General features: G+C 39.5%; 1 protein-coding gene across 1 annotated transcript in view; it reads right to left on the reverse strand.

The window, feature by feature from the left end:
• Positions 1 to 24,863, reverse strand: part of AFF2 (AF4/FMR2 family member 2) — a 250,541-nt gene that overhangs the window by 219,114 nt on the left and 6,564 nt on the right. The window lies entirely within an intron of this gene.

Here is a 24,863-nt window from a genome sequence, read left to right on the forward strand (position 1 = left end):
CTAAATTACAGTGGCACTGAAATGGGATTACAGAGGGATGTGTATAAAGAAGAACATGTGACAAGCACATGGGTACCACATGAATCCATTATGATAAGTATTCTTCCAGTAAGAGCAAATGAATTCATTCTGACTGCACACTTAAAATAAAGCCAAACCGAATTTTTTTTTTAAGAATTGTCAAAATGTCAGTTCATTGTTAAAGTAAACATACTGTCTTTTGCTGAGCCAGAGGTTTCATAAGACACTGCTTCAGTGTTAAAAGTACAATTTGCCCAAATATCACTCATTCTTATAAGAGCTTCACTTTCTCCCACAGATTTTGTCCTCCAAATTGGGGCTGCAACCCTTAACTGAGCCTGTTACAGTAATCTGCTTTGCTGCATGACACATGCTTAGAGCGTCTAAAATCTTTTCTGCAGAAAGCTTTTCTGTAGCTTATCCACCTATACCAACCTGAGTGAATATGAGAAGGCTGCAATGCAAAGGTGATGAACCCAAAACTGTAAGGTAAGCTCCACTAACAGCAACATGTCACCTAACTGAATATCCACTTTCGAAAAGGAACATACTTGAGATAACTATCACTTAATATTAGAAATATCAATCCTCGAGTTAAAATCCAATTTGGGGGCCAGACTGAGAGGCAATGTGTTTTTTGGAGAGCAGAGTTTCATGCAAATAAAGCGTGCACTTGTGAACTCTGCTTGCTAATCAAAAAGCAAGCCCCATGCAAATCACAAAAACAGCAACGACAAATTTCATGGGTTGGTCATGGCAAAAATGGCAGATTTCACAGCATGACACTGATTAAAAGACAGGGACAAAAAAATCACAAATAAAGACATGTAAGCTGCCAAGAAAAATAGGGTATTATGTACTGAATGTTTTTTTTTATTACTATATATCTCCTGGATAGATATTCTCCAAAGCAGAAAACTGTCACTAATGCAAGTCTGTAACAAAAAATACTCCCAGTTTTAGGAATATTTTCCAAAGGAAAGTAGTCTCCCTAATTCATAACTTACATAATAGCTGAATAATGAAGCAAACAGCAATCTCAGATGACTAAATAAACTTCACAGAAATGTATTTTCTGAGCATAGGCTTCCTTGAACCGTCAGATGAAGTCTTTATGGCAGCATTAGTATGAAAGTGCATTACACCTTTCCGCACAAGAAGAAAATGCAAGGGAAGCCTAGTGTCAGACAGTAAGGTACTAGTTTTCACTGACAGACAGAGACATCCCATTTGTTTTCAGAGGCACTAACCGATCACTCACGCTGTATTTCAACTGCTTGTCCAAAATTTATGCAAAATGCAAAGCTGCACAAAACACACCTGCACTAGGGTTTGCATAAAGAAAAGTTAAGTAGCTTAGTCCAATGCAAAACCACTTCATTTTGGTGTGAGAATGAAGCTTTCATCAAACCTTGAAACTGAATCCAAAAACAAGCTGTTCAAACTCCAGAGGCCTCTTTTACAGCCCAGAGACTCTAGTGGGTGCCCAGAATTTGAACAAGAAAAGGTGGCTTTCACCTGCCCCAACCACCTTCATCAGTACATCCAGCTCTTCCCACCATTCTCCTCCATGCTCCGTGAAAGAGCCTCATGAGGGAAATGAGGATTCTGGAGGAAAGTAACCCAAACTGCTTACTAAAAACATTATTCTGCTTTAAAAAGAAAATAAAATTGTCTTTAAGTCAGAAAAAGTGAAAAATATAGCTAAGATCAAAACAAAAATTCCTGGGGAGTAAAATGTATCTTAATGATGTTAATTAATTTTAAAGATAGATGCATAAATACTATGATATTATGTTCCAGAAAAAAAAAAAAAAGACTTAAGAACTAGAAATACTCCTTTCTGAGAATGTCATTTGAATTTGGAAAACAACAAAATATTCTAATTAATTTATTTACTAAACCACATACGTTCCAGCTCTTTCATTTACTAGATCAATTCTTGGTTTTGGTCTCTCAGTCCCTTCAGTAGCTATGTTTGAACAACCAAAGGGGAATACAATGGCACCATTCCTACAAGAGCACTGTGCCCTAGAAGAAGAGGAAGATAAATTTCTCCGCAGTACTGTTCCAGGATTTATCCATATACAGTCCTTTACTGCAGATTTCTTTTAGGACTGGAAAGGATTGTGGAAGGATGATGCCAAGAGAATTTTATGAGGGAAACCTCACGGATCTTACCATTTCCAAGACCCTTAAATTAAACATCTTATAGGATACCTCTAGGCAAGGGAAACTCCGATATGCTCCCCTCCCAGGAGTGTGGCACCATCCCCTCATGAAAGGATGGTTAACACAGCCTAATTGGTACAGAAAATTAAATTGAGGTTTTTGCATATAATTGAGGCCCAGAAAAGAGCAACACTCACAGTACGCTCGTTACTTTTTTTTTCATATACAATCTCTTCATAATAAAAGGTGGCATGAGCCAAAGAAAACTTCATAAAAAGGAACGGTTCTAGCACTTGTTGAAGAAATGTAGGCAATCCCTCGTGCAGGAACAAAAAATGACCCCATCACTCATTTCTTTGAGGGAGGCAGCAATTTCAGGAGGAGTAACTACACAACAGACAAAAAATAAGATCTTCTTCATTATCATCTACCTCCCAGTTCTGCTCATCTATAGCTGACCAGAGAAACAAGGTGTTGAAATTTACTGCGAAGTTTAAACTCTTGATGAGGTTCAAGACATTAAGTCAATGGGCTGTTGACCAACAGCAGAAAACCACATCCAAGGGTCAGGCTAAAGAAAAAAGAAAATAAAAAGAAAATAAAAAGCATACTCTTCTGGGTTTCTTGTTTCTTACACAAGATGTCTAATGATCTGACTTCTCCTAGGATGGACTTTGGCCTCTTGAAAGGTGATGCAAAATCTCTTCCAAATATCAGTGGCACACATATGGCATGACAGATATTTTTCAAAACATGCACCCCTTCATTTTTCTTGATTGTTCAACACAGGGGTCTAATACTGTAGTAACTTATTTCAAGCCAAGAGATACAAACGTCTCTCTGTGCTGACTGGCAAGGTGCTTTAAAACAACACAGCCAGCCTATCAAACATACATACCCTCTCTTCCACCATGGGGACACGGCATATATTTTCAGTGTGATATAGCTGGGGCTGATTGCCATCAATCACGAGTTGGATTCCCAGTCCATCTGCAAAGAAGTGTGCTGAGCGAAAGGCCAATCTAATTCACTAGCACCATTTGGTAAACTCCTGAAACTTTATTAGATTAACTTTTTGGTCTAAAGAATAGAAATAATCAGTTCATCGATTCAGAAAAAGATTTCAAAAGTCAAAACGCTTCCAAAATTAGATCTCTGCTACTTTTAAAGGTAAACAGATGGAAAACATTTGATTCCTATTTATTACCAGTTAAATTTATGTCCTTTATTTCACCATAAACTACAAGACTTCACAAAAGTGTATCTTATTTCACTGATCTTTAATAACCTGAAAACTAGTAACAGAAACCTATAATGAAGCACCCCATATACTGTAAATTAAAAATAAATAAGAGACCTCAAAGAGGTTTTCTTCAAAAGCTGCTTCAGTGTAGTGTTTTCTTTTATATATACACTAAGAGAGAGACATCTGTAAACATTTCTGAAGTTTAAAGTATAATGCAAAGGAACTAGCTATGTTATTATCTATTCTAAGCACATGGTTCAACATTTGTTTATGCAAACCATATAATTGGAAACTCTGTCCATTTTCTGCTTGTGCTAAATATTCTGTGTATAAATACTTTTCATAGTAGATAAATAGGGTTTTTATTTAGGTCTTATCACCTTCATATTACATATTCATTGATTTCTAAACTGCCTTAAACAGCTCTGTAGATGTGAAACATTATGAATTCAGTTTTGGCACCTTGGTATTAAATTTGCATATCAGGTCACGCACCGCTTGACATACATGCAAAATTGCACTGCGGCTATTTTATTACAACCCACAAAAGATATTCAGAAACTGCATGCAGCATCAAAATAAATTAAAGTGGATAAAAGACCCAATAGTGAGCCACCTTTTTTTTATTGTTTAGTAGTGCCTGAAGCCATTTATATGTCCTAGTCAATAAACAAAAGTTAGACTAAAATAATTTTTTGTCTTTCTGTTCTTGTATTTTAATTGCAGGGGTAAGTCTATTTCTTTGTTCATTTACTATTGTATCCTACCTAGGGAAGGAATTCCTTGAAATTTACGCCCCTTCATGCTTCTCTGCGTACGTCACAATGTATGCAGATCCCAAGTATCAAGTCAGTCATACAAAGCAATGTATTTGTCTAGTTGATTTCATATTTAAAATGTTCCTGTAACTTACAGTGTACGCCAAGACTGCATTTGCATGGAAACTCCGCATTTACCCAAAGTTCAAAGTGCACCATCAACAGTGTTAAGATATTAGAGCGCTTTCAAAATATACCAGCTAAGTACATTAGGTGGATCATCTGCAAATTAACCTTTGTATTCAGCAAACTGTAGTAAAGATATTAGAAAATTAAACAGTAAGTGACACATTTTCCAATTGCCCTTCACTAGGACTCTATTTTGATGTCTACAGCATTTCAGGATAAATAATACGGCATTTCCATTCACTTGTTCCCAAGCCATGCTCACTTGGCTGCTTAGGCACCTCATCAAGCTGGCAGATTGGGAGCCCAGGTGTCATATGGGCTCGTGGGGGCAGCTTAGTGCCCGCGAGGGACAGTGCCAGCCCACGGCAGGTGCCAGAGGGCAGGGAGCACGGCAGCTTGGCTGCCTCTCCCGGCTCTGCTGTGCCCAGACGGACAGGCAGCGTGAGGAGCTCCACGTGGCTGGAAGGAGCTCCCGCAAAGCCAGCCAGAGCTCACACCAGGGCCTTCTGCTGCGTGCCCAGTGCTGTGGTTCCTTTTATCACCCTCTGAAAATCCACAGCTCCTTTCCATGTAGAAGTAGGCAGTGCAGGCATTGTCTCCTATTTTGGGTAACATTTACCCATGAGCACAGAAATGAGTCTATCTTTCAACCAGCTCAAACCTCAGTCTTGCGCAAGAGGACCCGCTGTGTCCCTGCAGTCTCTGCTTGGGGTCAGGCAGAAGCACGCTGCGAGGCCCACACTGCACAGTCACCACCCCCCCACTACTGCTACATGTGACAGAGGTATCTCCCACGTGGGCTCTACTCTACTGTTAACCACCTGTAGCCTTGGGAGTTCCATTAGAAAAAAATGGCAGGGGATGTTGTTTCAGAGGTACAGTAGTGCCTTCTAACTTGCATATTCCATCAAATGAGGACAAGAGCCCAAACAACAGAAATGCTGTAATCAACATGCAGAAAATTTATAAGCACATTCCACTGAGTTGCTCTAACTCAGTCTAACATGAAAACCAAAACCCAGACAAAGTCAGTGACCGATCTTCTCCTACACAAAAGAAACAGATGATGTTTGCACTGGTCTGAGTCTGCTGCTGGGCTCTCAACGAAAACTTCTGGCTTCTAAGTTCAAAGAAACATAAAATCATTTGATTTAGAAGGCACCTTTAAAGGCCATCTAGTCCAACTCCCCAGCAATGAACAGGGACACCCTCAGCTTGGTCAGGTGCTCAGAGCCCATCCAGTCTGACCTTGAGTGTCTCCAAAGATGAAGCATCCACCACCTCTCTGGGAAACCTGTGCCAGTGCCTCATCAGCCTTAATGTAAGAAACTTTTTCCTTATATCCAATCTAAATCTCCCTTCTCTTAGTTTGAAACCATTTTCCCTTGTCCTATCACAACAGACTCTGCTCGAAAGTCTGTCCCTTCTTTTTTATACTCTGCTCTCTAGATACTGACAGGCCGCGCTCAGCTCTCCCCGCAGCCTTCCCTTCCGGTTGGCTTTCTGGGCTCACACCCAGCTGTCATCCACAGGTACCCCAGGTCCCTTTCGGCAAGAGCTGTGCTCTATCCTTACATCCCCCAGCTTGTATGGGTAGTGGGGGTTGCCACAAGCCAGATGCCAGACCTCTGTTCCTTTTGTTCTCAATACATCACCAAAGGAATCTGAACCTCTACATTCCTCAAGAAAAATACTCACTGAACTGGAGGTGAGTTGGGAGAGAAGGATTAGAGCTACCTCTGTCGTAGCTCAGCAGTAGAAGAGCCTCATCTGTAGTAGTTGGCAGAGGTAGGGAGTCCTTTTAAGCAACCTGAAAGACTGCAGCAAAAATCTGATCTAATCAGGACCACTATCTTTATAGCAGAAACCTTAAAAAATTGACATAATGTAACAAATTGGTTCAAAGTGTTACTACAGACCTCCATGCTAAATTCCCACATTCTTAGCAGTTTGTAAAAATGTTTAATTTATGTTTATGTATTCTTATTCAAAATGTTAGTTAACGGCCTGTAGGGACCTGGTAATAGGATCCTTTTTTCTTTTTTATGTTTATTAGCTACATTAATGACTGCTTCTGCAATTCTGCTACAAAGACTTGCGTTAATGAACGCCAATTAATTCTGAAATGATTTTAAACAAAGGGTGATGAGAATAACCAATCAACCATGACAGTGTAAAGAGCAAGCAAGCTGCTGTGACCTAATTTTTCTGTGTTGAGTCTTTACTGTCAGAGTGCATTGTTATTCATCAAGAACACCTATGGATTTTACATATACCTACTACAATATGACATATCATACATCACTGTATACTTTGGAAATGCTCTGTTCCTTTTCAGCATGAGAAATCACTGCATTTAAACTACAGGTTTCATAATACTGACTTACAAACGGCAAATACCTCAGAGGTCAGGCACATCTCCACATTAGAAAGACCTTAGCAATTTCAGCCTCTTAGCTTTTAAGACATGAGAGCTGGCTCAAACAGTTGGAACATGTGGCCTTCCAGACAGAAATACAATAAAGAACCATCCCTCTGGTTCACACTGTTTAATTAGAGACATAATATCCGCCAACCAATTAATTTATTTATTTTCTATAGCAAATGAATCTTTTAGCCATTTAGTTCAATTCATAAGAATGTGAGTCTAAAAATTCCCTGAAACTGGGAACAAGTTGAGCGATTACACTCCTGAAATAACACATATATGTGTCAAATCTGACCTAAAAAGTAAATAGACCGTGCACGCAGATAAGACTTTTATGTGTCTATTGAGTGAACAAGCATTCAAAAAGTCATCCAACACTATTCTAAATTTAAAAAAAACTGAAATTGAGAAAAGCTATTTGTATTTTTACCAAGTCTCCACATATTTAGTATGTGCTTCTAGTATAATGGCCTTTTTAATAAGAAAAGTTGGATATTTTAAATTTCTATACATCACAGACTGTCTAAAAAGACCAAATTCCACCATTTCATTTATTAATGGACATACAGTAGGAAATGGGCCTTGCTTATTCATTGTCATTTGTATAGGTTCTCGTTAGCTGGGACAGCACACTAAGTGATATTTTAGCCCAACACAGTAAGTGGCATTAAATTTGTCACCCAAGAGAAAGTCATGTTTTGCAGGGAGGCAACTGTTCTTTCCATCACCTTGCTCTGGAAGAAGAAGAGGGAAACATGTATGGGACTATACATGAGGTTCTTCTGTCAGAGAGAACGGGAAGGATTCCGCAGGTGTCCAGTAACCTGCTTCAAATCCAACCCTGAGGTCAGCATTTAGCTTCCTGTTTTCAACAGGAGATGCTCTTGATTCACTGCAGGGATGCCTTTCATCCCTCAGAGAAGCACAGCTGAAGAAACTTCCTTGTAAAGAGAGAGCAAGAAAAGAATGAGACAAGAAGCTCAAGCATAAAAATGTTTTTGTTCAGTTCTCTACATGCAATATAGACACTTCTATTCTTAAAACAGTATGAAAAACATTTCTCAAAAACAGAGCGCAAAGGGCTGTATCAGTTTTACTGAGAGACACTCGTATTTATCACAATAGGCTTCAGCTGAGTAAAGGAATAGAGCAGGATCCACAGAGTCAAACGCAATGTTCTCTGGTGCCTGCGTGAAATACCTACTGAGGCCACATTTGGAGACAGTAACCCATTTCAGCCTCCTTTCCTCAAACACAGTGGATGCAGAGTCTGCGAATCCTGTCCTATGGTGCCAGCTGAGCCATGAGTAGCGCTCCTCCCTCAAACAACCAATTGGAACTACTGGACTTGCACCACCCTGACAGACGTTTTTAAGAAGAGTTTGGTGACATGATGTGGGGAGATTGATAGTCACAGTATCAGTGTTCAGCAAGCAGGATTTCTAGTGCCCTTTCACTGAAGTCACTCCATACTGTTGATGACTGATTCATATTTATAATGATAAAAGATTTGCATTAACATCTAGCCCTCTACAAAGGGTTTATTACTGAAATGCCAATTCAACTGTAGCTGTAATGACCCTACTTTATAATGCACACATTTCAAGCACTTTTGCAAATGGTTTAAAAAAACGGAGCAGTTAAATTATGCTCCCAACATAATATGAATGTGTCATCACACCCTATCAAGCAATCACATCAAATGGTGATGTGATACAGAATTTTGCTGCTATGATACAAAAGAAGGAACTTGGGGTGAAAAGGTGCAGTACTAAAGCAATGATAGGCTACACCACCTAACATTCACCAATCTGGAGCCTCTTTCATTTATGTGAGACTCAGAAACATGAAAGATAAAGGTGGAGTGACATATTACTTCTCTTTTTCTTTGCTTTCTTAATATTAAATGGAGGATGTCAAATTTACCATGCGTTTCAACCAGAAAAACTTCTGTGTGAAATAACAGGTATTTCAACAATAAAGCACTTTTATTTTCAAACCCCCGGACTCCAGGCTTTCCATCATCATATTGCTGTATACATTGTACCACTAACAACGCAATATACAAAAAGGACAAAATGTCAGCCCTCGATGGAAATGAACTCACCACCCTATGCTGGAGTTCAGCATCCAACAATCAGACCTTGCTTAATTTAAATGTGTGTTAGATCACCAGTCTATTATTCCTCCAGCTTTTCATAATGATTTCTAACACTGGCCTGACTTCATACACCTGGCTGAAAATGTTTCTTTTTAAGCAATGCAAAAGCCAACCAATATGTAAACCTAATAATTAAATTACATTTAGCTGCTGGCCATTGTTATCCTGCAATACTTTCCCACTGAGGGAGCTATAGTGATCTGATTTAAACAGTAATCTAGCAGAACACTTTTCACTGCCTGTGATTGTTCTGCAGAGTAAATAGGCTCATACCAGATTTGACTCTAATTTGGGTTTTAGAACAGTTAATTTGAACTTAAGCACCTATGGAAGGGCTGTTAACAAGAAGTGTCTGCACACTCGAATCCTTTCCGTAGCTGTGCTATTTAAATCCAGCACCAAGAGCTCCTTATAGACAGAACATGCTTTCTAGCAAGCCATTTGAAATGTTGTGGGTGGCAGAAAACAACTTATCAGATACTTAGCAATGTCAAAGGAAAATAAAATGGATGCATGTGTTGGATTCTCTCTGCATGCGTGCCAAGCAGAAATAAAGACACAGCTATCTTGAGACTTAATTACCCCAAGATCAAATGTGCCTCAGCCCCTTATTGTGATATTTGGGTGTTTAAGCAAAAGTTCCTGAGTTACCAAGAATACCATGCAAATATCTAAAGTCTGAATTTCATCATCATTAGCTATTACATTAATAGCACAAATGTCTTAAATCTTAATATTCTAGCTCATTATCTTAGGTAAACGGTCATTAATATACAAGGTGTGGTTTAGCCAGTCAACAGAATTTTTAAAGGTCTTTGTTTTGCTTTAAAACAGTGTCTCTCTTATGGTATTAGTGGTTACCACAGGCACTAAATCATAATAATCCCACAATTAATAATGACAATATTGCATAACAATATAAATTCTACTAGGACTTTGGCTCAGGCAGCGTTTAGCTTAATTTTACTCTATCATAAATCAAACCTGTTAAGGTCTATCCATATCTGGCTGGTAAGCAAACATTTCTTTCTACCAAAATTGCAACAAATATAGAAGGGGCTGTAGGAAATCTGCTTTGGATTTGCTGGCTTTCAAACATACAACAAGAAACAAATTATTCTAAGTAAGACAGATCAGAAGTTGGTCTATTAAGTGGCAATCTTGCCTAAAGGAAACAAAAGAATAATACAGAATAAATCAGAAACCTCAACAACCAAGACAATCCAGTGGTTCAGGGTAGACTCCTCATATCTTGGCATCTCATTAGAAGTCTCCTACTATGTCCAGTGCCTGAAGGTGATCAGAAACAGTGGTACAGCACCGACTGTTCAGCAGAAATCATGCAAACAGACTATTAGAAAGAGGAGTCCGTTGGGACAATGTTATGGAGATGTCAGTTTAAGACTGGTTTCTTGATACACAGTAAGACCAGATTAAGGACCTGTAATCTAAACCCAAATGTAAAGAGTATATGGTTTTATAAAGAAAACACAATTGCTTCTGATGGAGTTCAGGTAAATTCAGGCATCATTAGAGCATCAGTAACAGATACTGCCACAGCTCCAAACTCTGTGCAGATAGGTTTTTTGTGTGTGTTCATTTGTTTCTTTTGTGTATGTACTCCTGTGTGTGTTTTGGGAAGGGAGGGAGTATTTTGTTGTTTTTTTTTTAAAGAACAAAGGAACAAGCAGTCAAAATTTGCCCAGAGTTGTACTTGAGCAACTGGTAATAGAAATACATTTAAGACATACATCCTAGATGCATCATTAACACAATTTTGTTTGAATATTGCCTCTTTGTATCTTCTATTGAATTATGAACTGTTTTTAGGTTCAGATGTACTTAAAATAATTAGCGATAGCAACTCTAATACTTTATTTTGCATTTAAAATGTGTTTCTTACTGTTCTTCCTGTATACTTCTTCACTTCCCCCCAGATATAAGCAACGTGTAGACAGACACATTGTTTATTTACGACCCTGCTGACAGTTAATGTGGCATACGTGCCTACAATGTTTGACAGATAAAATGAGTTATTTACAGAAGCTGGGTTTATTGTGTATGAATACTGAAACAGTGATAGTATTTGCAAAGTTCCCCATTTACTTTCCTAGGAGCTTGTTTCAGTGCAAGCTGTGGTGTTCTGAAGTGCTGCATAAGAGGACATCGCAAACACTGAGTCCAGTCTGTCAGTGATGCATTCATCGTCTGTAGGCACTAATATCAAAAATCTCTTGGAATTTATATTTATAGGCTTTGATCCAAAGACTACTGAAGTCGATGAGAAGATTTCAGTAAGGGGTGGGTTTCAAATTTGGTCCTTGAAGTGTCTGCAGAAGAATAGGGTCGTATCTGGGCTCTGCAGGTGGGCATGGTATGTAGGAGGTACAGATGTACAAGGGGATAAAAAAAGAAGTGAAAACTTTTCATCTATTGATCTTAATTATAAGGGATCAAAACCTGCTTCCATTGAAGCTGAACATAAAAATTATACTGATTTAATCAAAACCAAAATTGATCTTCATGGAGAAAATGCACTGATTTATCCTTTTTGGGGAAAAAAAAAAGCCTCAAATGTGGGGATACCTAATTTTGACATAATTATATCTCTGTCACTTAAAGCTAAATATGCAAAACTATATGACATGTGGTAGAACACTGTCTGTTCGTTTGTTTATTCCTTTTCCCAACAGCCTCCTTTGCTGCATTTTCCATCCTTTGGAATAGTTCAGAACGTCCCCCCAGAACGCTGCAGACAATGTCAGCAGCAGTGACTCCAGCTCACCGCCTTGCCTCTAACCCTGCTGGTGATGAAGCACAGCACTTGTGCAAGAGTGTTATGCAAGATGCTGCAACTAAGAGCCCAGTGTCAAAGGTAATCCCCAAGGAGACTTGCATAACAGCCACACATAGAAATGCCAGTGTTGGCTTTTTGTTGTAAAAAAACACAGAAGAACGAAATAGCTGCAAGGAACGCTATGTAATATTTCAACTATTTTTTTCTAAGGACAATCACAGTAGAGCTGTGCGCACATTTTGCCTGATTTTCAAATGGCAGCCTTTATGGTGTATGTTTTTATGCACACATACAAACCCTTGCCATAGCTATCCAGGCCTCACAACATTTGGAACCCTTTTGAAGAGTATTGGTGCTGTCTCTTGTGGGCAGCACAGCTTGTGTTTCAAGCTGGAAAAAAAAAGTGTAAGCCCAGACTGGAGCTCTCAGCAGAGTTTATTAGGTCAGGCACAGAACTGTGGCAAATGCAGACCCGTGGGCAGGTTGGGAAGCCAGCCAGAAGAACATCTCCCACATTTCCCCTGGGACCAGGTGGGCACTCCTGCTGCTACCTCCTCCGAGGCAGCAAACTTCAATATCCTAAGCTTGGGCGAATACCTGCCCTGCTCTTTCCTTGCACTTTTTTCACACTCTTATTTTTCCATCATGTTCGCTAAAGCATGCACTGACATGTTCATCTTTCTGTTCTTCTATGTGGTAGCTGCAGCACGTCCCTGTCTCTCCTCCAGCCTCTCAGTAACAGCTCGGCTCCATGGGCAACAAGCTAATCTTTTTTCTTCCTTCTCTGCCTGCCTGGCCTGCCTCCACTACCTTTGGGATATGGCCTCTGTCTCAACAAGCTGCAAGGCAAGGCTCTGTCCTGCCTCTAATGTTGGCGCACGTGGACGTCCTCTGGCTCCCACACCGTTCCTTCCCCTTGTAGTGCTTCTCATGGCTGGGGGAAGGAGAAGCACTTGGAGCCCTGCGATACTAGCACCGGGCATAGCTGGTTTTGCTTCTATTTGAGAGGGACCAAGTGTGAGAGTAGCTGTGGGAACAAAGAGAAATTTAAGAAGTAATTGTATGATCCCATTCAGGAAGAGACAACAAAGCAATGCCAGAAAATTCAGGCACTGAGCAGAACAGAGAGCATTCAGCTGAAAACCAGCTCCCTTGGGTCTCACTTCTGGAGGGAGAACTAGAAATGACAGTTGTTAGGGCTTGTGATACTTGTCTGTATTCAGGGCCAAAATCAGAAACCAGATGTGGTGAAGCCCTCCACGTGGCTTTATGTCACAGGAGAGGAGAAAAAAAATATGTAATTCCTTTCCACTTTCGTCACTCATGATCTATTGTGAAACAATAGTGCTGTGCCAAGAAAAGTCTCTTTGGCCTCTGTTATTCTGAGTATTTAGATCTAAAAGGCCATATTACTGCCTATGTACTGCACAAACATTAATTTATACTTGTATTTATAAAGATGCACACAGAGAAAACAAATGTATATCACTGACAAAAAAAATCATCATCTATATAGCCTGAAAAAGCTGAAGTTCACAAGCACAGTGCAGTAGCCAGCTTTATTTTCAGTACTTCGAAGAACTCCAACCCACTGAGAGAGATGAGATCTTGAAGAATTCCACCATGAAATGGACTCATTCTGGAAAAGCCCTGACAGAGGCTTTCTCCTCTAGGGAGAGGTGGGTAGCACACCTCAGCATGGTTTAGGCATTCCCTGAGTCCTCTGCCCCAGCCTCGCACATTTTACTCACTGAATTGCCTTCAGCCCGTGCTCCTAGTGCTGGTGGAAGCAATCCAGTTTCCCTTCCTGCACCAGCTGCCCCATGCTGCCTGCATACTTGGAACCCCTACAAAAGTACACCCACCACACTCCAGTGCTGTAGGCTTGGTCTTCCTCTGGACCTCTGTTTCTCTCCCCTCCATACCATTGCAAGAAAATACCACGGATAATCCTGGAGAGTGCCAAGCAAATACTCCCTCCATTGTACACAGGTTCGCTATCATAAGGGAGTTAAGTTCAAGCAAACTTTTTATTAAGAGCATGCCACAGAGATAGCATCTTTTCCTTCTGCCTTTGGCTATTGACTTTAAACCTGGAAATCCCACTCAATAAAGATTTCTGACAGCACCGAAGTCCAAGGGCAGCGTACAGTAAAGTGCTGTATTCTATTTCAATAGTTTAAAATCCAACTTACTGCAATCACATCATTACTCATCATACAGGGCCTCATGTTAGCTCATACAGAGTCAGGATCCCAAGTAAACTTGGCCACTTTAAAGGACAATCCTTACAACAATTTGTCTGGGAACAGTATTTTCTATGTGTTTGACACAAATAGCCTTTTCTTCAGCATCAGAGCCGCACGTCTTCTCATTCCAGCTATTTGCTCTTGAACAAACATATTTATTGTATCTAATGAAAGGGGAAATCCCTCAGTCTCTCTCCCTGTTCATGTCTCTGTTCCGTTCTGTCCTGCAGTGACCTGACATGTGCCTCACCCCAGAAACTAAAATGGCTGCAGCAGCCAAGAGTTGTAGAGAATTGTTCTGGGCTCCCACTACTGAATGAACATGCAGATTTTTTATGGAAAATCTCCCATGCTACACTGTAAAAATCGGCTCCCTTTTAATGCACTTAACTTATGGAAGTTACCTCCATCCCTTACAGGCATGCTCCCTTCTCCAAAAGTGTGACTTCAGCTGTCCCTGTGGAGATGCAGCCAATAGTGAGGGGAAAGCAGGATCTTTTCCACTCTCAACATCTGCTCACACAGGTGTTTTCACTTCTTGCAGGCAAGCTATAGAGGTTCTCCATGCTCATTCACCCATTCTATAATACTGTCGAGGTCTGCGCAATTTGTCCTGGGTCAGCAGTCTCAGTGCCAGAGCATTAAGTTATATGCTCATCTGTAAGAGGCATGGCACAATAGTTGATCTGCAGAGATCTGTAGGGGAGAGGAGGTGAGGGAAGGGGCCGTGTGGCTAGCCTGACTTCTGACCGTGTTCTAGGCGTCCCTGCAGAGCTTCTCTCCTTTCAGTTCCAAACTAAAGAAAAGAGACTGCTCCACAGAGCAAAGCAAAGAACACCAACTGGTCGGATGTTGATGTGTTTCCAGAGGTTGGTCCTAAGCTAGAAATGCATCTCTTTTTTTGCTAGCTCCCTATACTGAGCACTCAATAGTGAGATGATATTCCTGGTTATTTGAAATCTGGTTGCTTATCTGTAGTCTCCGTTATAGCTAAAATATTGGCTCTGAAAAGATGGGATAAGAAGTATGAGTAAGCAGGCCATCTCTCAAGAGTTCTGACGTTTGGGATTAGGCACTTACAGGATGTAAAATGCTGATAAAAACCACCCACAATATTATCAAAGTAAATCAAATATATTCAATACATCAAAATATATTAAAAACTGTAGCAAACAATTTTCCTGATGAAATGCAGGTGCAGTTACATCTTAATAAAATGTGTTTGCAAAAACTGCATTTGCAAATTTTAATTTTTCTTCTCCTCTGAAGAGCAATAATTCTCTATATCCCTGTTACATCCCACCTTGCTACTAGCCCTAAGTCTTATTCAGACCGATCATTTATGGTCCCATTTTGCTTTTTCTATTCACAATCAGAAAACCTTAGTTCTCATGTGGAATCTCTTGCACAGCAATGACAACATAAAAGAGCAAGACAGATGTAATCTGGCTGTATTTTATGATCACCTCTATGTCCCTTAGAGAAAGCTCTCCTCAGCCTGCTTTACTTTGTATATCTAGAGTATAGCAAATCAGGTACTTTATGTTTCAAGGAACTGGCAAGAGCTGATTTATCACTGCACTGACGGGAAGGAGCAATAGCAGTTACAAGTACAGATTTTCTACGATTTAAATATATTTCCTTGTATTCACAGGCAGAAATTTTTTGAATGCAGCCTTGCCTCCCTTGCAGTCTGCACAGTTAGTAAGTTTCTACCTGGTGGAGGAAGAAATAATTTATGGCAGTGAAGAAATGTCAGCCATTGGCACAGACCGTGCACCCCCCCTCACTGGCTTTTTGTGACTCCACAAAACTTCTTAGGAAACTTCAGCAGCTTGCTTTCAGAAACACTGGCAAAGCCCTACATCCCCATTTCCCAGACTGGGATCTGCAAAACATTTGTGGTCCATGACTCTGCAGCGTGCGGACCGTACCATGACACCACGTTAACCACTGACCTTTGTGATCATGGCATTGTGCAGCAAATGATGTGTTTGCTAGGATCACTGCTTTGAATTAAAATTACTTTCTAAAATTTCCCCAGCTAGCTTTGTGCCATATTTCATCTCAATACGTAACTGCACGTGTTGGTGGGAAGATGTTACAGATCCCTCCTTTTTCCCAGTGCAAAATAAACCATGCCGCTTTACTTTGTGAGGAAACTGTATAAGGAAGCTACTCCTGAATATGAGGTGAGGTTCATTGTTAAGCATACTCAAGCATTGGTAGAATATGGTAGTAGAAATTACATTTTTTTTCAGACATTTTTAGTTTCTGATTGCATGGAAGTTACGTTTTTTTCGGCATCAAAAAGGATGAAACCCCACAGATGCAGGCTGCTGCCCAGTACATACAGCCTTCACTCAGCACAAGATCTAATAAATAAAATCCAAAGCCTGACTCCTGCAAGCAAACTGAGGGTCTTTATGATCGCCTACACATACAAAGGGTACGTGTCAGTGCTTTACACATTAAGTTAATTATTTAAGAAAGAATTATTTCAACATCTATGTTTAAGATACAGGCACAAGTAAACAGGTGCCTGGATGTTTACAAACGACAGAACTAATTGCCAGCTTTGCTTGTGGATTTAAGTGTCACAGCTTGCAGCTCGGTGAAATACAACCCAGCGAGTTTACACATCTGGGGATATAACAATGGGAAAGGATTCCAAGGAAGCGTGCAAGGGAAAGCAGCACGTATTAACTGAAATATGTTTAGACTGGCAGCATTAATGGGCAATATTAATGGGGATTGAGGTTTACACCTATGGTGACTGACTCCTCTCAGAGATCTTTGCAAATACAAACAAAAACAGATCCACCAGCCTGGAAAACGACTGAACCTGTGTTTCCTTGCTTCTTCCTTCCTCTGCTCCCCACCTTTTCTTTGCACTCCCCATTATTTTACAAACGGACACTCGAACAGCAACCACAGACAAACTTCAAATCAGTATCTGCCTGCTTCTCAAGCCCCCTGCACTGTGCGCAAAATCATTTCTGCCACCGTGACTGCAGGAGATGAAACTTCAGGAAACCTCTTGGAGGCTGTTCCTGATTATTGTGTTTTAAAAGAACACAGAGGCTGCTCCCTCTGCTTCCTGCTGCCACAAGAGCGGAGGGAACGTTCCTGCCCCTGGGCCAGAACCATCGGGTTGTCCTAGCAGGGAAGCAGGCCCACCAGGAGATGGACAGTGACAGGCAGGAGATGGACAGTGCTGCCATGGCCAGCTCTGCTTGCCTTACGTGCGCTAATTTATGAGGATGAACATAACCCTTTGTCTGGCCTCATTTGCATACTTAACTAAATTTACGCCATTTCTGCTGCTCTCAAGACACAGAGTGAGGGAATGGGGAAAAAACTTTGCATTGACCCTGCAGCAATAAAGGCAAAAGTGAATTCTGCCTATTTGCGACAGGAGACCTATTGCTGGTACTTGCTACATCGTTGGGATTTTTGAAGGGGAAATTTTAAAACTTCCTTTGGCATGAGATGAAAGTCAGCATTTTTAAACTGTTTTCTCTTGCTTTATTAAATGAGCGAATGACTTAACGTTTCTTTTAAAATGGGAAATGGCATCACTCTGCCATTATGAAAGTCTGTTTCAGATTGTTTTACTTCACAATTTTTAAACGCACATTGCCATAGTATTTCATAGGAGTGTATTTACATCTACCTTTCTAAAACACAGTGTATTATGCTGCAATTAAAGGCTCACAAACTCAAACGGATATTTCTTCACTAATTTATTCCCAAGCCAATACGCATTTTAGTGTTCTAAACCATCGCTAATTAACACATGGAAATATTTTAACATAGATTTTGATTAATTCCATGTAACAGTCTAACCAGTGCTAAAACATATGTGGTGTGTCATTTCTTTCTTTTGAGGAAGGCACTGGCATTAAATCTTTCAATCTTCCTGGGCACCAAATGCTAATTTCAGGAAGATTAAATAACAGACTGCAGCTACAGTTTCCTTTCTTTACTTCCCAGAAAGTGAAATGAACATATTTATGTGGGAGGAATTTCTTTGCTGCACAAGCCAAAATAAAAAGTCTAATTTTTTTTTCTCCAACATTGCTAATACACTAGCAATCTCTTGCCAATTAAATAACTTTAACCCATATCTGCAGTTCATGGAAAGCTGCCAAGTTATATGCTCAACTTTCTTTCGCTCTTTCTTTTTTTTTTTTTTAATTAAAGTATTCCCATATGATGTTTTCCCCTGCAGTTCCTAAACGTTTTTCCACAGAGAAAATCAGAGACAAGTAGCCTATAGTGTAGTGACTCTGGCCATAAAGCCAGAAATGTTCATATATGGCCCTCCTCTGATTTTCACACTTTGAAGGTATGTTTTAAACATGGTTCATGCAGTATTGTTTTAATGGTTTCAAGTCTAGCATAATTCTGCATGTCAATGGACTGAGCATACAAAATACCCACAGGTATACATGCGGATATCTTATGCATGTAAAAGTAGAAGAACACAGAGCAGGAGGCTGCTGCCTTCTGGATCATGAGCTAATTGCATATTGGATACAGCTTTTCACAAGAGGTACTTTGATGAACTTAAGAGCAGTTAAGCACTTTCGCTCTTAGGATTTCCACCAGAAAGCCAAGCACACCTCAGACTGTGTAGTTCCTCTTCCCTCCATGGTCAGTCCAGTTTCTATGTCCTTGCTTCCACCGTCCATCTCTGCTTCCTCCTGAAGCTGAAGCAAAAGCTCGCTGTATATTAAGAACATGCCTATAGTTCCTTCAAGTCTACCACATCTCTGTTGTATAGTAATGTTTTTCCTCATCTTTCTCTAGTCTTCTTTTTACTTTTTGCAATATTCTTTGTAAATCATCACTCAGCTCAACAATATATGGTGCTATTCCTCCTCCATTATCTTTCAGTAGCTATATGTCAGTCTCAGATGCTATACTACATCATCTGAAACACTGGTTTCTGTTTGGTTTCCTATTACCTCTATAAAATCTAATCACACTTTCTGCGCCATTTGGCTGCCTAGATTCCTGACATTTGCACGTGAGCATTCCAGTTGTTTCTTACCAATCAAGGCTTACCAGATGAAGCAAAGTCCAATTTTCTACTTGACTACCATTTTCATCAGGATTAGAGATTCGTCTCAGTCTGTACTTGTGCTCACTGATTTTCCTGTATTTCCTTTATGTCTCTTTTTATATATTGAGCAAGTATGCACTGGATGTAATGTTTTCATCACATTCACTTAGCGAGTGGTCCTGGGCGAAACTGTAGCTGTTAGCAAGAGCCCATGCTCTTGTTCAAGGAACTGAGGCTGTCCAGAGACGCCCCATGTTCAGTCCCAGTGATGATTCATGACAGCAGCAGACTGTCTTGCCAGAACTTTAAAATAACAACAAAAAAGTGACTTCTGTGTTCTCAGACTGCTTAAAACCTTAACTCCTACGCTCTCCACAAAGAAAGGAATGGAAGAAATTTGTGTAAAAAAACCAAAAACTCTAAAAGTTATGATTGGAGAGAGCCATGAATATGTACGCAGGTCCTATCCACTAGCTGTGTGTTACTTTAAAGGTCTGAGTCAGATAAAATAATATTTAACTTAGCTCATGGTAAAGTTTACAAATGGCCATTCATTCGAGCACAGAAATCCAAATGCCAATACACAAAAATCTGCCAATCCTGTTTGCCATAAAAACATGTGCTGTTCCACTGACGGCTGATCACACCCTGAGTGAAAACATACATCTAAAAACTCAAATCCCTTTTCTTACATGAACATTCTTTGTTTTACAGTTTGCAGAGACAGTATAGTTATAAAAGCACGTCATGTTGCACAGAAGCATTAACAAATATGTGCAAAGGCCCCAACTTTGTTATGCCTGCTGGACTGGTCCTAGAAGAACACTTTGTTAGTTGACATCTACAGAGAGTATCATGTATTTGCAGTGCAGATGGATGAAAACAACAGGCTGAAAAATAAGCTCTATCAACTTCAGGTCATTACTCAGAAAATGCATTGACAGTTCACAGAAAGACAATATCACAACACTTAACGACGTTTCTGTATGGTTTGATATGTTTTCTGTAAATTAATGGAAGGAAGTAGAAAAGAGATGCAGCTTCAGTTATGGAAATGCAGTCATAGTAATATATACCTACTCCATGCTTGTTAAATCCAAAATCTGAAAAATACTCTTCTAAGGGTGGAAAGTAAATATCAGAATCCCTTTTTTTTAGTCAGATACACCAAAATACTGAGGACCACATTAAGGGGGAAGAGCACTGACTGTTTAAAGATTTCTGACTTCTGTTAAATTAAGAAACTCAATAAATTAAACAGTCTGTGAGTTTGAGAAGTACTAACAAAGTGACACACCAAATCTATTAGCAGAGCTGTGAATATACCCTGCAAGACTCCCCCACGTCATTAAACGATGCTTCCTCATCTTTGCTCAAGCAAAACCAATTCTACTGCCACTCTCAACAAAATCTTTAAGGTCATTTTATTTTGTAAGACTTCATATCAAACCATTTGAATACTAGTTTTTCTTACATTTAAATCGGACCAATAATGAGCCACTTATAAACAGCTGCGTTGGCATTGAGGAATATAAAAAAGGTTAAAAAAAGACAATTTTATAACCTTTCCTTCCCTGAACAAAATGTACACGGTCAGTTCTTTTAACTATACCTAATTTTATAAGCCCCGTTCTGCAGGTTCTGAAATGAAGTGCAAAGTTCTCACTGGTCACAAAGGTTAAAAATCAGGCCCTAAATATGCATAATTTTTTTTTATTTGATTTTAAATTAGCAAGCTGTCCTCTCAGTATCCCTGCAAAATGGGTTTCCCAGGAATTGTCCAAACGATTGGACAGTAGCCTTTTGAATGGCCACAATAAGAGGTCTTCAGTCGAGTGGTGTCATATGGTCTTCATTTAGAAGTATCACAAGAACATTACTTCTCACAGTATTTACAAATGAAAAACATATGTCCTTAACCTGTAATACTGCAAGAAATACTGCTCTTCGGGTTTGTTTTTGGCCTCAGACTTTTGAAATATGAACCAAGCAAAGGGATTTCAGCTTAATGCTTGATTCAGTCCATTCTTCCGTGCTCAAAGTCTAGGGAATGGAGAAAGCTCGTATTTGAAAGATGCAATTTGCCCACAACCATGGTAATGCACTGTAGCTGGCAACTAGAGTAGCATGTATATCAGAAGGGTGTAGGCATAGTTAACTAAAGACATCTACTCTCCATTTAATTTAAAAAAAAAAAAAGATATGAAACTGGCTCTGATTCCTATAAAGAGTTTTATAAGGAATATATGGGTCCCTTGCATTTAGTATTTAGGCTCAATCAATATGGTTATCTACCTGTCAATTTTTCCTGCTCTTTAATGCAGAAAGAGAGCAGTCTTTTTTACAGCCAGCCCAGAAAGTACTAAGCTAATCAATACACGCAGCGATAACAGAATGATTTGAAACATGTAACTGAAGCTTACCACTTTGCAGTATACTGAGCCCATCAAAACATTTTCCTAGAAGTAAAGTGAAAATAGAGGTTCTTCATTTTTTATTATGTAAGTGGGTGGTGACACAGATGTAGGCCTTTTGCATTTGTTCCTAGCTTTGTATTTTTGGGAACAATTGGTATACCAGCATTTTCTACTTTGTAGGAATGTGAAGCCAATTGCTCAGTGAGATTTAAAAACTCTGTCTAGAGAATCAAACATTCTCTCAATTGCCCTTGATTTCCTGTCCCTAAACATTTATTGGAAATCTATGCATTGTTTTGGAGAACCATGCACAAGATTTTCCAGGAACACATCTTCTGCTGTTCCCGCAGACCCTAAAACTCCTTACTCCCTACTCTCAGTAATTTGTGTTTGAGCCCAATCTGAAAAGTACAGGCCTTCCTTTCAGCTGTGTCCTCCCAAGTTAGTTGATTTGAAATAATTTGTAAGCACTGGATTACTAGAGGTTGAAATATACACATATGGATCAAGATTCTGGATTTTAACCTAGCAGAGAGAGTACCAACAGCTAGCATGGTCCCTAACCTCTGTCTTTTTGAAGAAATGCATGTAGGATTTAGCAATTCTCCTGGGCTGGTAAATTACAATCGTCCACCAGGTAGTGGGTGGAATTCTACATAATACAAAAACTTTTTGTGGATAACCCAGGTTTGCCACAATTTACTAAACATTAAATGCAAGCTCAGGAGTAACATTTGTATGTATGGAATGTATAGAATAATAAGAAAGGAACACGAAAGAATGTTTATGGCTGGGTGCATAAGTGCTGCTGCTGCTACATCCTGACCCAGTCTGGTAAGTCTGTGAGAACTTCCCAGGAATCTTTACAAGCTCAGAAATCACTAAAACACAATCCACTGCATCGTGGAGACATGCCAGCAGCGAGGCATTAACAACCGTGTCCATTCCAGAGGAGCTGCAAGATGGATGGGTATCTCCGAGGGCAGAATTGGGCCCAGTGAATGAGCAAAGATTCTTAGAGCAACACCTCGAGTGACACAAATTATGTTACAAAATTGATCACTTCCTTAAATATGGCAGAATGCTTCCAGGGCACTCAACATCCTATTCCATTAAGCCGTGATAAATGAGACCATATTGCTACATCTCTCTGAACTCATCTTTTAAATTTGCTTCTTCAAATATTTTCCCACTTAACCCCCTCCTTAAGATAACAAAAACAGTCTTTCCTATCCATTACAGATATTAATAGGTATCATTACTGTAGGACCATCACCTAGGAGTTTTATTTCTCCACAGAACTCCTCCTTTTTAGAGCACGCAAAATTTTTAGAAAATCACTGAAAAAAGTTTGGTTTGCAATCTCAGACTAGACAACTCGAAGAATGGACGCAGATACAGGAGAGCTACAGAACAAATGATGGAGAAATACCCCTCCAGAAACAACTCTCCTATGAAGATCACCACCACCATCAGGAACGTTGTTAGGATGGAAACCCATGGAGCAGAAGCAGAATTGTTTCAAGCAGATCACTACAGCTGGAGGTGGCTAGGGAAGGTTCATAAATTGATAAGCACCACTGAAGGATCATAAGCCTCCATATCAATTGTATAAAGATTACAACAGAGCCACTCGCTGCAGTCATTCTGAAAAGGTTATGGGTTCCGCAGGTGTGCACTGTCAGTTCTGATTAAGCTTAAACTAAACCAGTTATCTATAACGCTGGATTGGAAGGAGTTTTATTGCTGAACGCAGGGTAAATCAAATTCAGGATACACATCTGTGGAAAAACACAGAGGGCTGAAGTTCACAATCCTGACACAGGCAAAAAAAAAAAAAAAAAGAAGTCAACACTCCAGACTCAGGAGGAGATTTGCCTATGAAGGATCCAACAGTCTGTCTATCGTTCTATGTTCTGTATCAGAAAAGAGGGTTATACTTCACCTGCAAACAGCTTTGGGTTTTCTTTACCTTTGCAAATCATGGTTCACTTCTTGAAAACAGAGACTATTTTAAGATTATTATCTGCATTCATTTCTGAAGTGCCTATATTTTACCAATTATTTCATCATAAATGAAATTAATTATACACCTATACTTTTCACTACACAGGATATACACACTAAAGCATCTGTAGCAATAATCTCATGACTTCATTTTTCATCTCTGTGAGAAAAAGCTTTATGAAAACAACAAGTTACACCAGAGATTCCCAGAGCTTCACAATAAGACTGCTGGTGAAACTGTGAGCCCAAAAAGCACTGGTAGCAACTCAGCTGATTTCAACGGTGCCAGGATTTCAGTAGAATATTAAAGAAAAAAAAAAAGGTGTACCTTAATAGCTAATACAAGTTGCAAAAGTCAAATTCTATTCCCAAAAATACTCCATATTAATGCTGCACTTGAAAGTACGTCTATTGACTCACAGCGCTAAGAGATGGCAAAAGTGAATAAACGTATTTGCTTTTGCAACATCATTATTTCCTTTGCATGCAATTATTTACTTGCCAAACAATGCTAGCAACAAATCGCAACAGACTATGAAGCCATCTACATCAGCAGATTTTTAACCTAAGGTAAAAATAAACAGAAACATCTGTAAAGTAATCTTGTACAAAGCTACGTTTATTAACAAATATATTTTGTAATAAAACACCATCTGCAAGCAACCCTCAGCTTCCACTTGATATAAATAGGCCTTTTACTGTTTTCAGATGCAGTTCCCAGAAAATTATTCCAAGCTCTACTGCAAAACACATCAGTCTTTGTTGCTGCCTGGAATGTTAATAAATAACATAGAGTTTTTAAATAGTCAAACAAATTATTGGCTTGAAACAATTATTTCAATAGAAAAAGCTGACCTTTTGCAAAAAAAAGTGTCTTAAGAATGCATCACTCCTCATTCCTACTATAAAAATATTACCAAGCAGGGAAATATTTTACGCAAAACAAAAAACAATGAAAGAGCTGTACTGCAATTCTGTTCCTACATGCACCATAAACCTACCTTGCAACAGTTACTGCTTTAGAGGAACTCGGAATAAGAGAAAAAATATACAGACTGTAAATAGTCCAGTTTGTATCCTTACTATACATCTGTGCTTGGAGTGGACACGAATATGAACTGATTAAAACGTTCCTCACAGGAATATTGTACTGACCAGCAATACAAAATTCAACAGCTTAAACTGCTGGTAGCAGAGACTGGGATTGAATCCCAATATTAAGAGCTCTTCAACATGCATAAAAGCTTTAATGGGACACATTTTCATAAGCATTACTGAGAACTTAAGACGCATTAATTCCATTAAAAGCAATGGGAATTCAGAAAACTCTGCAAATAAACTCCTTAC

Source organism: Numida meleagris, chromosome 8 (genome assembly GCF_002078875.1).
Source record: "Numida meleagris isolate 19003 breed g44 Domestic line chromosome 8, NumMel1.0, whole genome shotgun sequence".
NCBI lineage: Eukaryota > Metazoa > Chordata > Aves > Galliformes > Numididae > Numida > Numida meleagris.